Genomic DNA, 13,017 nt, shown 5'->3' with positions numbered 1-13,017 from the left:
TGAAAGAATTGTAAAGGTAGTTCCTGCTTCTCCCAAGATTTTGGTCCATTTTGGAAAGACAAAGTGTAAAACACACAAAACCAAAAATGCACACCCTGATAGGAACAATGAAAGTGCTCAAACAAGCACAGACAACAAATGCCATAGGAATTCAAGGAAAGGTGAGTTTTGCATAAGGGGGAGAAAGAAAGTCCTTTTGAGGATTTTGAAGATGGATAAAATTTAAGAGGCAGGATGGAAAAGATCTTTCAGGAAGGAACGTGTGAGAAAAGGTTTGCAGCTAGTAGTGGCTGTAAGACATATGTTAAAAACAAACCACTTAGCAGGGCACCTTGCTGGCTCAGTCAGTGGAGCATGAGACTCTTCACAACGGGGTCATGAGTTCAAGCCCCACATTGGGGGTACAGTTTATTTAAATAAATAAATAATTTTTTAAACACTTATTCTGTGAATGGTAGCATTCACATAGGTTGATGAATACCAGGTTTGGGGATGCCTGGGTGGCTCAGTGGTTGAGCATCCGCCTTCAGCTCAGGGTGTGATCCTGGGGTCCCGGGATTGAGTCCCACATCGGGCTCCTTGCATGGAGCCTGCTTCTCCCTCTGCCTGTGTCTCTGCGCCCCCCCTTCTCTGTCATGAATAAATAAAAATCTTAAAAAAAAAATACCAGGTTATGTTAAAGCACAGATCAGCAGCCTCAGCTTGGACTTTACTTATGGTTAGAGGGGAGCAATAGAGAGGCCTTTCAAGCCAAAAAAGATACTATTAAATTGTGTCTTAAAGAAAAGCAATTCATTAATTTATCAACTTTGTTGAGGACCAGCTTTGTTAAGGGCCACCAGATTCTAGGTTCTGGGAAAAGAGCAGTAAAAAACAGAAAGAATAGGAATTTGTGGGCTGGTTGAATGCTAGAGCCAGGAAGATCTTGTCAGAGATCTCTTCAGGGTCAGAAAGGGTGAAAGTAGAATATTTGAGAGACATCTCAAAAGATGTATCAAGAAGATAGCAGGAGTAGGATGTGTACTATAAAAGGATGAGTGGGTGGCAGGGAGAGCTTCCCGGCATGTGATTCAAGTTTCAGCCTGCATATCAAGACTTCCACTTTCTCTCTTTTTTTTTTTTAAGATTTTATTTATTCATGAGAGACACACAGAGAGAGAAGGGGGCAGAGACACAGGCAGAGGGAGAAGCAGGCCCCATGCAGGAAGCCTGATGTGGGACTCAATTCCCGGGACTCCAGGACCACGCCCTGGGCCAAAGGCAGGCGCTAAACCACTGAGCCACCCAGGGATCCCCAAGACTTCAACTTTCATCCAACATTGGTAACAAGCACCAGAGTCACCCTTCACCTCAAACAAAAAAGGGACAAAGTATATGAAACAACAGATGCATACAGTGTTTCCATTTTGATGAAATGTTCTCAGGACATTGGCTATCAGTCAAGGAAGGACAGTGAATCCTGTGAAGAAGCAGATGAAGTGAACCCTATGGTTGTTCCAGCTATTTCCCTTGAGAGAGTTTCCAGGCTGTGGCACAGGGAGAGGGGACCCAAGTGGAACCTAGCATTCACCTTCCTTAAGGAGCTAGAGCTGGGGCACCTGGGTGGCTCAGTCAGTTAAGCGTCTGCCTTCAGTCATGAAGGCAGTCATCAAATCATGATCCCAGGATGCTGGGATTGAGCCCCATATCTGGCTCCCTGCTCAGAGGAGAGCCTGCTTCTCCCTCCCCTTGCTCTTGTACTCTCTCGCTCCCCCTCTCAAACAAATAAATGAGACCTATTTAAAAATTTTTAAAAAGCCAGAGCTGAGAGACCAGGAACATTGAGAAAGCTAGAGTCTGGAAGGGGGAGAGCTTTATAAAAACCTTAAAGATCTGCAGAGATCAAGCATGTGAGAAAACTGCATAGGCTAGTTTTCTTCTAGCCACTTGGAAGTATTAGAACAATTGAAGCATATAGCAGTAGTGCCCTTTCCAACCAGTCTTAGTGAAAAAAACTCATGGGTCAGTGGGTAGAGTATTCAGAAGTTTTGCCTCAGTAGTGGAAACTGTTTGGGTCCTGCATGACAAAACTTACTCAGAAGGATAACTGAGTAGCTCAACTGTGTCTCAGAACAAAGTTTGAGAGTATTAAGAGGAATACAGAATGTGCATTCACCAACATGGTAATATGCGCAATATCTAGTAGCATCCATTCAAAAGATTTCCTGCATGCAAATATGAGGGGAAGTACAACCCTTAATGAGGAGAAAAGTTCATTTGACACCAGAAATGGCAAAGGTGGTAGAATTAGTAGATAAGGATATAGTAGACAAGAATATATTGTAATAACTATATTTCTTATGTTCAGAAAGCTGGAAAAAAGAGATATGAGTGGTATAAAATAGCACAATTCTGACAATCTTGAAATGAAAACTGCAATTTCTGAGAAGAAAAATACACTGGATGGAATCAGATGAGACATTGCAGAAGAAAAGATAGTGAACTTGAAGACATATAGTGATATAAACTATCCAAAATGAAACAAAAAAACCAACTGCAAAAAGATGAGCAGTGCATCAAATGTGCTAAAGGGCAGTTTCAAGCAGCCCAGTGTTTGCAGAGTGTCTGAGAAAGTTGAGGTGGGAAGGGGCACTTGAAGATACAATGGCTAGAATGTTTCTCAATTTCCTAGAAACTATAAATCAGCAACCCATAATATTTAGCAAATTCCGGTTTCAAGAAACAGGAAGAAAATGGTATTAAGGCATGTTAAATTTAATCACTTTTAAATTAATGATAAAATAGGGGCACCTGCATGGTTCAGTTGGTTAAGCATCTGCCTTTGGCTCAGGTTGTGATCTCGGGGTCCTGGGATGGAGCCCCGTGTCAGCTCCCTGCTCAGTGGGGAGTCTGCTTCTCCCTCTGCCTCTGTTCCTCCCCCTGCCCTGCCCCTCTTCTGTTCTCTCTCTCTCTCTCTCAAATAAATATATTTTTTAAAAAATCAAAGTAAAATTTAAAAATCTGTGATAAAACAGTTTAAAATCAGTCACAGAAAAAAAGACCTATTATGGAAAGAGGAACAAAGAGAAGAATGACAGCAGACTTCTTATCAGAAACAATGTGAAACAACAAGTACTGGAGAAAATAAAACTGTCAAACCAGAATTCTCTACTCAGATACGATATTTTTCAAAAACAAACATGAAATAAATACTTTCAGACACACAAAAGCTAAAAAAATGCATCACCAACCAACTTGATGCTATAAGAAATGTTAAAGGAAGTCCTTCAAGCAGATGGAAAAATATACCAGATGGGGATCTGCATCTACATAAAGGAACAAAAGGAGAGCCAAATTAACAACTATGTTTAGAGCAAAAATAGTAACGATGTTGTTGTAGGATTTGTAACAGAGAATTAAAACTTACATGAAAATGTAGCACAAAGATCTGAAGATTTTTGCAAGGTTCTTATACCTTATATATAGTGGTAAAATACCACTTCAGCATAGATTTTAATAAGTTAAAGATGTACACTATAAACATTTGAAAAAACACTGAAAATACATAACAGAGTTACAGCTAATGAAATACAGAGGAGATAAACTAGAATTAAAGAACAAAAGACAGAAAAACAAATGGAACAAAACAACAGATGGGAAAATAGAAAACAAACAGCAAGTGGAGGCTTTAAACCCAACCATATCAATAATTACATTAAATATAAATGGCCTAGGGGTGCCCAGCTGGCTCAGTTGAGTGTCCAACTTCTGATTTCAGCTCCAGTCATGATCTCAGGGTTATGGAATCGAGCCCCATATTGGGTTTGGTGCTGGGCATGGAGCCTGCTTAGGATTCTCTCTCCCTCCCCCTCTGGCCCCCACCCCAACCACAAGCCCCAACTAAAAGGCTGGAATTGTCAAATTTTATTTAAAGAAAAAAAAAAAGAGCTCTGTGCTAATTAAGAAAAACCTACTTGAAATATAAAGACACAAGTTAAAAGGGTCAAAGAATGGCGAGCTACCTGGTTTAGAGGTAAAATAATGTTTGCTTTCAGGCTTAAAAATCCTGAAGTCATAGACTAAAGATCATCAAGCTTAACCACTCTATTTCACAGGTCAATAAATCGCAACTCAGCACAATAACTTAGATGCCAGCTGAGGTTCAGAGGCTCAGAATGGAGCTGTCCTGTAGGTAGGAGATAACAACGTGTAACCTGAGTAAGAAGCTGGTAAATGCTTATTTGGGTATTTTACCAGCAAAGATGTGATCAGTAAATGAAATAAAGAATATATAATCACAGTTCAATGATTACTACTTAGGTTGGGGAATAGAAAGTAAATTTGTAGATGTTTTCGAATATGAAAATCATAAACCCTGTGTCTGTGGGTTTGGAAACATGAAAAATGGAGTCTCTTCCTTATGAGAGTATATCATTTAATATTTTTCTTCTTCTAAATATTCTGAATTATTCTCAAAACTTAGATTATGTATTTTTATAGACACTTGTCTACATGACATAATTTTTTGTAAAGTCAGCACTATAAAAGTTAAATGGTTTTCTTAACTCATGTCATGGGCCTCTATCATCATTTGCATTTTCTGTGTATATAACTGAACACATTTTAAAAACATTTATAAGAGAGGGAAAGCAGTATGAGCAGGGGGAGAGGCAGAGGGAGAAACAGACTCCCTGCTGAACATGGAGCTGGACTTTGGGCTCGATCCCAGGACCCTGAGATGATGACCTAAGTCGAAATCAAGAGTGGGAGGCTCAACCAACTAAGCCACCCAGGCTCCCCACCACAGTACAGTTTCATGAGTATAAAATAAGAGGTACGTGAAAGAAGAAAACACGATGAGAGTGGATTATCTGGGGGGGAAAAGTGCATTTCAAAAAAAATACAGCTAAGCACTGGGTGTTATTCTATATGTTGGCAAATTGAACACCAATAAATAAATTTTAAAAAAATAGAGCTAGTACATACTTCAACTTTTTCCAAGGCTCTTAGCATATGCTGCATATTATGACAATAAGCCCCAAAACCCACTTGTACATATGGAATCATATGTAAGAACAAGGAAAATTTCTACCCAGTAATGACAGCTCTACCATATGATCACTGCAAATGGACACATTCTATAAAATTTCCTAAATCATTGCAGCTCACTCGGCTTACATTCAGTGGTTTGGATGCTAACATGTTTAAAATACACACCAAATTTGGGGAAATGTTTCAATCTTGATTGTTATTTTTCTAAGGAAAAGTAGTTTTAAAAGAAAGTTTAGCGATATTCACTTTGAAAAGCCGAAATATGAAGTTGAAAAAAAAACTGACTTTTGAGAAACACTAGTTTCAGATCATTTTTCGGGTAAGTTGTATTTTAATCTAGTTGGTGCCATGAAAGTTGTAAAACAGGTAAAAACAATAGAAACCCCCACCTGTTTAACGTTTGTGAGAAATCAAATTTCCTTGAACGTTTTATGTCTGACTCGCATCTTTTCATATATAAACAAGGCCAAGTTCCTGACAGATTCTCAAAAAGCTACTATGATCAAAGTGGAACCTGAGTTTTGTCAAGTTGATTATTTTTTCTTTATGCCATCGTTAAATTCTTCTACAGGAGGTATTCAGTTTGATATCATTATACCCACTTGGGACAAATTTTTCAACTCTGGTTTGTACAATTATTGTTATCCATGCCTAGGGTAACTGAAAACAAACAGTCCAAAAATCAAAATACCGTGCATAGGAAGGGCTGCTCTGACGCTGAATCTCCTATCGGCTGGCTCCCCAAACTGGTCATGCCCTGCTGCCTCAACAGCAATGGGGACAAGGCCAGCCTGCCCTAAATATTCACAGGGCCAGACACAAGAGCAGAGGATCATTGTTGTAAAGCCCACCCTCACCCCCCACCCCGGCAGCGCCATCCTGCAGCAGGAGGGGCTTGAAGCAGGAGTATGTGGACAGTTGATGAATCTGCCTCTAGGTCCTTTAGCCAGTTATGAGTCGGACAAGTGTGTTATCATGGAGTTCACTCGTCCCGTGTTTTGACTTTGCCAAATATTTCGTTTAAATCAGATAATGCTTTGCATGATACTCAATAATATCAAAAACGGAAGGAGAAGGAGGGAAGGGTTACCTACTATAATGTTTTTCTTAGCGAATCCATGCTTATTGTTCATAATTATATTTCGTTTTCCTTCCCATGTCAAAGAATTTTCTAGACATCAGTATTTACTGTTTTGTCTGTCGCTGCCTCTTCGTCTGGTTCAGTTTTGCAAAGGACACTTAGAGCAATTCGGAAATGTCATCCTTTGAACTCTTCTGTGCCCTTGACTGATTTTTCCATCCAGGAGTCATAAAATAATACAGGAGGGTAGTAAAAATAATCTTTATGCTTCTCCTGTTTAAAGAAATGGTAAAATGTTTTCTTCCTTTTCTTATAAAAATGACCGGTTCAATGAGTATTTAGAAAATAAAGCTGGGCCTGGCTCAGGATGGCAAGGTGGGAGGCTGCTGCACTCAAGTGCTCCCTCTGACTCCCAGAATCTGCAACTACACACAAGAGCAGTTCCCTCTGAAGGAAAACCAAAACCCAGCTGAGTGACTCCTACACATGGGGCAGAAAAGGGGATGCGAGGCACCCCACCCCCTGCTCTGCAGCCCACGGTCAGAAAAAAATCCACTTGCAGCTTCTCCCTAAGAGGCAAAGAGTTTGAAAACCACACCTGGAACCCCAGCTTTTAAGACCTGAAATCATAAAACTAGAAAAAGCAGTAAGCTCCTTGACCTAGGTCTTGGTGACAACTTTTCGGAATTGACAACAAAAGCAAAAATAAACAAGGAGGACATGAAACTAAAAAGCTTCAACTCAGCAGAGGAAAGCATTAACAAAGTGACAAGGCAACCGACAGAATGGGAGAAAACATTTGCAAATTATATCTAATAAGGGGCTAACATCCAAAATATATAAAGACATAAACTCAGTAGTAAAAAAAAAAAAAAAAAAAAAAAGATCCGATTAAGAAATGGGCAAAACCCAGTAATCAGAGCTTCCTCCTGACGTGCCCCTTTCCTGGTTTCATGGAGTTTCCTCACAGCATGGCCCCCAAGCGCCAGTCCTTGCTTACACCTCAAATGAAGAAACTGAGGCTGCCTCTGGCCCCCAAGCCAGAGGAGACGTCAACCTCTCAGCACTTGCCGAAGGGAGAAAAAGAACAGCAAGAAGCAATTGAACATATTGATGAAGTACAAAATGAAATAGACACACTTAATGAACAAGCCAGTGAGGAGATTTTGAAAGTAGAACAGAAATAAAACAAACTCCGCCAACCATTTTTTCAGAAGAGGTCAGAATTGATCGCCAAAATCCCCAATTTTTGGGCAACAACATTTGTCAATCATCCACAAGTCTGCACTGCTGGGGGAGGAGGATGAAGAGGCCCTGCGTTATTTGACAAGAGTCCAAGTGACAGAATTTGAAGATATTAAATCAGGTTACAGAATAGATTTTTATTTTGATAAAAACCCTCACTTCGAAAATAAAGTTCTCTCCAAAGAATTTCATCATGAGAGTGGTGATCCATCTTCAAAGCCCACTGAAATCAAATGGAAATCTGGAATGGATTTGACGAAACGTTCAAGTCAAACGCAGAATAAAGCCAGCAGGAAGAGACAGCACGAGGAACCAGAGAGCTGCTTTCCTGCTTTACTGCCCATTCCGATGCAGGTGCAGATGAGTTAGGAGACGTCATCAAAGATGATATTTGGCCAAATCCATTACAGTAGGTACTTGGTTCCTGATATGGATGATGGAGAAGGAGAAGATGATGATGATGATGATGAAGAAGGACTGGAAGATATTGATGAAGAAGGAGATGAGGATGTAGGTGAAGAAGATGATGATGGGGGGGAGGAAGGAGAGGAGGATGAAGGAGAAGATGACTAATGGAACATTGATGGATTCCAACCTTCCTTTTTTAATTTTCTCCAGTCCCTAGGAGCAAGTTGCGTCTTTTTTTTCCCCTCCTCTTGTGCTCATTCGCCCTGTTTTTTGAAGTCTCTTTTCTCTCCCTTTATACCATGGTTCTCAACTTATTTTGGGGGAAATACTTTGAGCAGAATACAGCAGGAAAAGAATCTCTACCCCTTTCTGTTCCAAATTCATTTTTATTCCTTCCTGTCTCAACAAAAACTTTATAGAATCAACACCACCGTGCTCTGTGTGAAAAAAGAAAAACCTTCTGCTCCCTTAGCTCTGCCGGAAGCTGGAGGATGCCAGGCCCCTGTGTAGTAGTGCATAGAATTCTAGCTTTTTCCCTCCTTTCTCTGTATATTGGGCTCAGAGATTACACTGTGTCTCTATGTGAATATGGACAGTTAGCATTTACCAACATGTACCTGTCTACTTTTTGTTTAAAAAAAGAAAAAAAACTTTAAAAAATGGGGTTACAGAAGGTCAGCAAAGGGTGGGTTTGAGGATGTTTGGGGGGTTAAGTGGGCATTTTGATAACATCGCTTCTTCTTTGGCATGTTTAATTGTGATGTTTAACGGACATCCTTGCAGTTTAAGGTGACACTTTTAAAATAAAACTCTCCTAATGATGGAAAAAAAAAAAAAAAAAGGAATGGGCAAAAGATCCGAATAGACATCCTTCCAAAGAAGACATACAAATGGGGCACAGGTACATGAAAACGTACTTAATACCACTATTCATCGGGGAAATGCAACACCACAGTGACATTTCAGCTCACACCTGCTTGGAATGGCTGTTATCAGGAGGACATCAAACGCCGGCCAGGACGCGGAGGCAAAGGAGCCCTTGTGCACTGACGGTGGGAATGTAAACTGGTGCAGCTTCTGTGGAAAACAGTATGGAGGTTCCTCAAAAAATTAAAAATAGGACTACCTTACGATCCAGCGATTCCACTCCTGGGTATTTATCCAAAGGAAACCAAAAACACTAACTCGAAAAGGTATCTGCACCCACATGTTCATTGCAGCTTTATTCACAATGGCCAAGACAAGGTTGCAACCTCAATATCCACAGTGGATGAGTGGATAAAGAAAATGGGGGTGTAAATAGTGTGAAATAAGTCAGAAAGACACACACCGGGGCGCCTGGGTGGCTCAGGCAGTTGAGCAACTGCCTTCGGCTCAGGTCATGATCCCAGGGTCCTGGGATTGAGCGTGCTCAGCGGGGAGCCTGCTCCTCCCTCCTTAGCTCCCCTTGCTTGTGAACTCGTATCCTCTCTCCCTGTCAAATAAAATCTTTAGGGATCCCTGGGTGGTGCAGCGGTTTAGCGCCTGCCTTTGGCACAGGGCGCGATCCTGGAGACCCGGGATCAAATCCCACGTCGGGCTCCCGGTCCATGGAGCCTGCTTCTCCCTCTGCCTGTGTCTCTGCCTCTTTCTCTCTCTCTGTGTGACTATCATAAATAAATAAAAATTTTTAAAAAAAGCTTTTAAAAAAATAAAAATAAAAAATAAAATAAAATCTTTAAAAAAGAAAAAAAATGAGCAGCCTGGGTGGCTCAGCAGTTTAGCACTGCCTTCAGCCCAGGCCGTGATCCTGGGGACCTGGGATCGAGTCCCACATCAGGCTCCTTGCATGGAGCCTGCTTCTCCCTCTGCCTGTGTCTCTGCCTCTCTCTCTCTCTCTCTCTCTCTATCTGTGTGTGTGTGTGTGTCTCATGAATAAATAAAATCTTTTAAAAATAAACATAAAAATAAATAAATAAATAAATAAATAAGACAAATACCATATGATCTCACTTGTGGAATCTAAAAAAAGATAAAAATAGCTCATAGACCAGATTGGTGGTTGCCAGGTGGGAGGGATAGGGGTGAAGATGTATTAACCTGGGTACAAACTTCCAGTTCTAACATGTAAGCCATGGAGACAGTCTACAGCGCGGTGACTATAGTTAACAACACTGTGTACTTGAAAGTTCCTAAGAGATCTTCGAGTTCTCATCACAGGAAAGTGTGACCCTGTGTGTGATGGATTTTAGCTGGACTTCCTGCGGTGATCATTTCACACTATATATAAATATTGAATCCTGACGTCGTGTACCTGAAAGTAATACTATGCCTATTATATCTCGATTTTTTAAAAAAAACATGGATACGCCACACACACAAAATTACACGTCGCCATCCAGAAACTACTGTTACTATTTTGCTGAGTGTCCCCCAGTCTGTTTCCGTGGGAAAATTCTGCGTGTAGCTAGAGTGAGCTTGAGGATCCGGCCCGATGGAGGGACAGGCAGGAGCACAGGGGCAGCCCCCACGGCGCTGGATTTGGACTGAGCTCGGCTTGGACAGCGGGGGCCCAGGCTGCATCCGGGGGCGTCCCCCCAGAAAGGGGAGCTCTCAGAGAAGAGAGGGGTCAGGAGGGAGGGTGGCCTGTCTCAGCAGCATGATGCAGTCTGAGTCAGAGAGCTGGGCCCGCAGCAGCGGCCGGGAGTCTTACAGCACCGCACCACTTACCTGTGAAACCTTAAAAAAAAAAAAAAAAAAAAGGAAAAAAGTCAAATCCAAAGAACAAATACGCATATATCAAATCATCATGTCGTACACTTTATGTTACAATTGGGGGCACCTGATTGGTGTGTTGGTTAAGGACCTATCTGACTCTGTTTCTGCTCAGGTCATGGTCTTGGGTTATGGGATGGAGGACCCCCCAGTCGGGCTCCACGCTCAGCGGGGAGACTGTCCCTCTCTCTCTGCTCTTCCCTGACTGTCTCAAATAAATAAATAAGATCTTTAAAAAAAAATAAAAATAAATAAATAAATAAATAAGATCTTTAAATATATATATATGTATATGTATATATGTGTGTGTGTTAAATTGGGTTTGTCGATTGTACTTTAATAAAGCTGGTGAGGGAGAGAAAAGAGAGAAGGACCCCCACGTGATCCAGCAGTCCCACCCCAAAGGATATACATACTCAAAAGAGCTGAAAGCAGAGACCAGAACAGGCACTTGCACATCCAAGCTCATGGCAGCCAAGAGTCACAGGAGTCGAAATGTGGGCATGTCCGTTGACAGGTGAACGGATGAACAAAACTTGCTACACGCGTACATTGGAACAGTAGCCTTCCAGAGGAGGAAACACGGACGAAGCTTGAAGGACATCGTGCCAACTGAAACAAGCCAGTCACAAAAAAAGAAAAATACAAAAAAAAAAAAAAAAACCTGGAAGATTCCATTTCAGTGATGTAGCTCGTAGTCAATTTTGTAGAGACGCAAAGTAGGATGGATGTGGGCTGGGGGCTGGAGGCAGGGGAAGTTGAGAGTTGGTGTTTAAATGGGCACAGATTTCCACTTTTGTACAATGAAGAGCATCCGGAGACTGGTTGCACGACAATGTGAGTGGACATATATATTCTCAAGAGTTACGGTTGTTTCCTACAATCAGAATCTATCACTCAATGTCCGCAGGTTCGCCTAGTGGGCCTCTTTTGATGTTCTTTCAAGATAGGTGACCCCAAATTTGTATACCTTGGGGTAGCCTCGTAACGTCTCCTTTTGTCCTCTTTTAAAAGTGTGATCCTGTTTGTTAAAGGGATTTTACTTAACTATGGAAAGAAATGAATCCATGAAATGAAACCAAGTAGAGCTCTTAGAATATGTCTGGCACTTTGGTAAGCCCCTAGTCATGTTAGCTAGCTAAATACAATAGAAGTTTGCTGTTACTGTTTTTCTTCTTTGTTGCCAATATTTCTTACTTGCGGGGCACCTGCATGGATCAGTGGTTTGGGCGCCCGCCTTCAGCCCAGGTCATGATTTCGGGGTCCTGGGATCGAGCCCCACATGGTCGGCTCTCTGCTCAATGGGGAGTCTGCTTCTCTCTCTCCCTCTGCCCCACCTTGTGCACACACACTCTCTCTCATAAATACAATATATTTTTTAAAGATTCTATTTATTTATTCATGAGAAACACAAAGAGAGAGATTGGGAGGCAGAGACACGGGAGAGGGAGAGGGCAGAGGGCTCCCTGCAGGGAGCCCAACGTGGGACTCGATCCCAGGTCTCCAGGATCATGCCCTGGGCTGAAGGCAGTGCTAAGCCACTGAGCCACCCAGGCTGCCCACAATATTTTTTAAAAAATATTTCTCACGTGCTGTTTGTCTTTTATTACTCTTAATGGTGGCTTCTGAATTACTGGTCTTTCCTTTATAATTTCTTCATCACTCTCAACCATAAAAAGTCTTCTTTAATCTTGAGATTTAATAAATACTTTCTTGTAGTTCAAAAAAGGGGAGAGAGAAATGAATCCAGACTGAAAGATTTTTAAATCCTTGTCCACTTTGTGTTCTCAAAATATCAGGGACAGGTAACGGCCTGATAAATCATTTCGTTTATACCCTCATCTCTCTGATGAAGAAGCAGCTGGCTTCAAAGATGTTACAAGTGACAAAGTCTGACCCTGGCAGGCTGCACACTTGGGGTTCTGGAAGACGAGCTCGCCAACATTTTCATCAACAGCGACCCCTTTCTCATGTCTCCTTGTGGACACAATCCTAGAAAAGTCTGGTCTATCAAGCGGCCTTTAAGTCATGAAGCATTTATCAATCAAAGACTCTGGTCTGTGTGAGTTAATCCCTGCTGCCCTGCTGCATGGATATAAACCCAAGCAAAAGCACCAAAATGCAGTACCATTTCTTTCAAAATTGTTGGTAAGTGGGAATGGTTGTTAGTTCCAGGTGTTACCGGAGAGATCCACTAGAGGTCAGAGCAAACTCCCCTGGATGCCGTGCTTAGGGCCTACCACCCACAACAGGGGGACCCTAAGACCTGTCCCTACAGCAGACGCCCCCTCGCCCCCCAAAAGTGCTTTGCCTTCTGGCTCACATTATCTAGATTTAACCAAGAGCAAGTCTTCTTTCTGCTGCCTACTCACGGATTCGGGGCTAATGTTCTTCACTGCTTCCGTTGGATTTTGCACTTTTTAAAAATTCTTGGATTATTTAAATCCTTCCATCTGGCTACAAAGACACCTTAATTTCATGCCATGGGATCCCTCGTA

General features: G+C 41.8%; 1 pseudogene; it reads left to right on the top strand.

Moving 5' to 3' along the window:
• Window positions 1–7,083: 7,083 nt before the first annotated feature.
• LOC144307242 (protein SET-like) lies at window positions 7,084–8,046 on the top strand (annotated as a pseudogene).
• The last annotated feature ends 4,971 nt before the right edge of the window (window positions 8,047–13,017 follow it).

Source organism: Canis aureus, chromosome 38 (assembly GCF_053574225.1).
Source record: "Canis aureus isolate CA01 chromosome 38, VMU_Caureus_v.1.0, whole genome shotgun sequence".
Taxonomy (NCBI): domain Eukaryota; kingdom Metazoa; phylum Chordata; class Mammalia; order Carnivora; family Canidae; genus Canis; species Canis aureus.
This window is presented reverse-complemented; position numbering and strand designations above follow the sequence as displayed.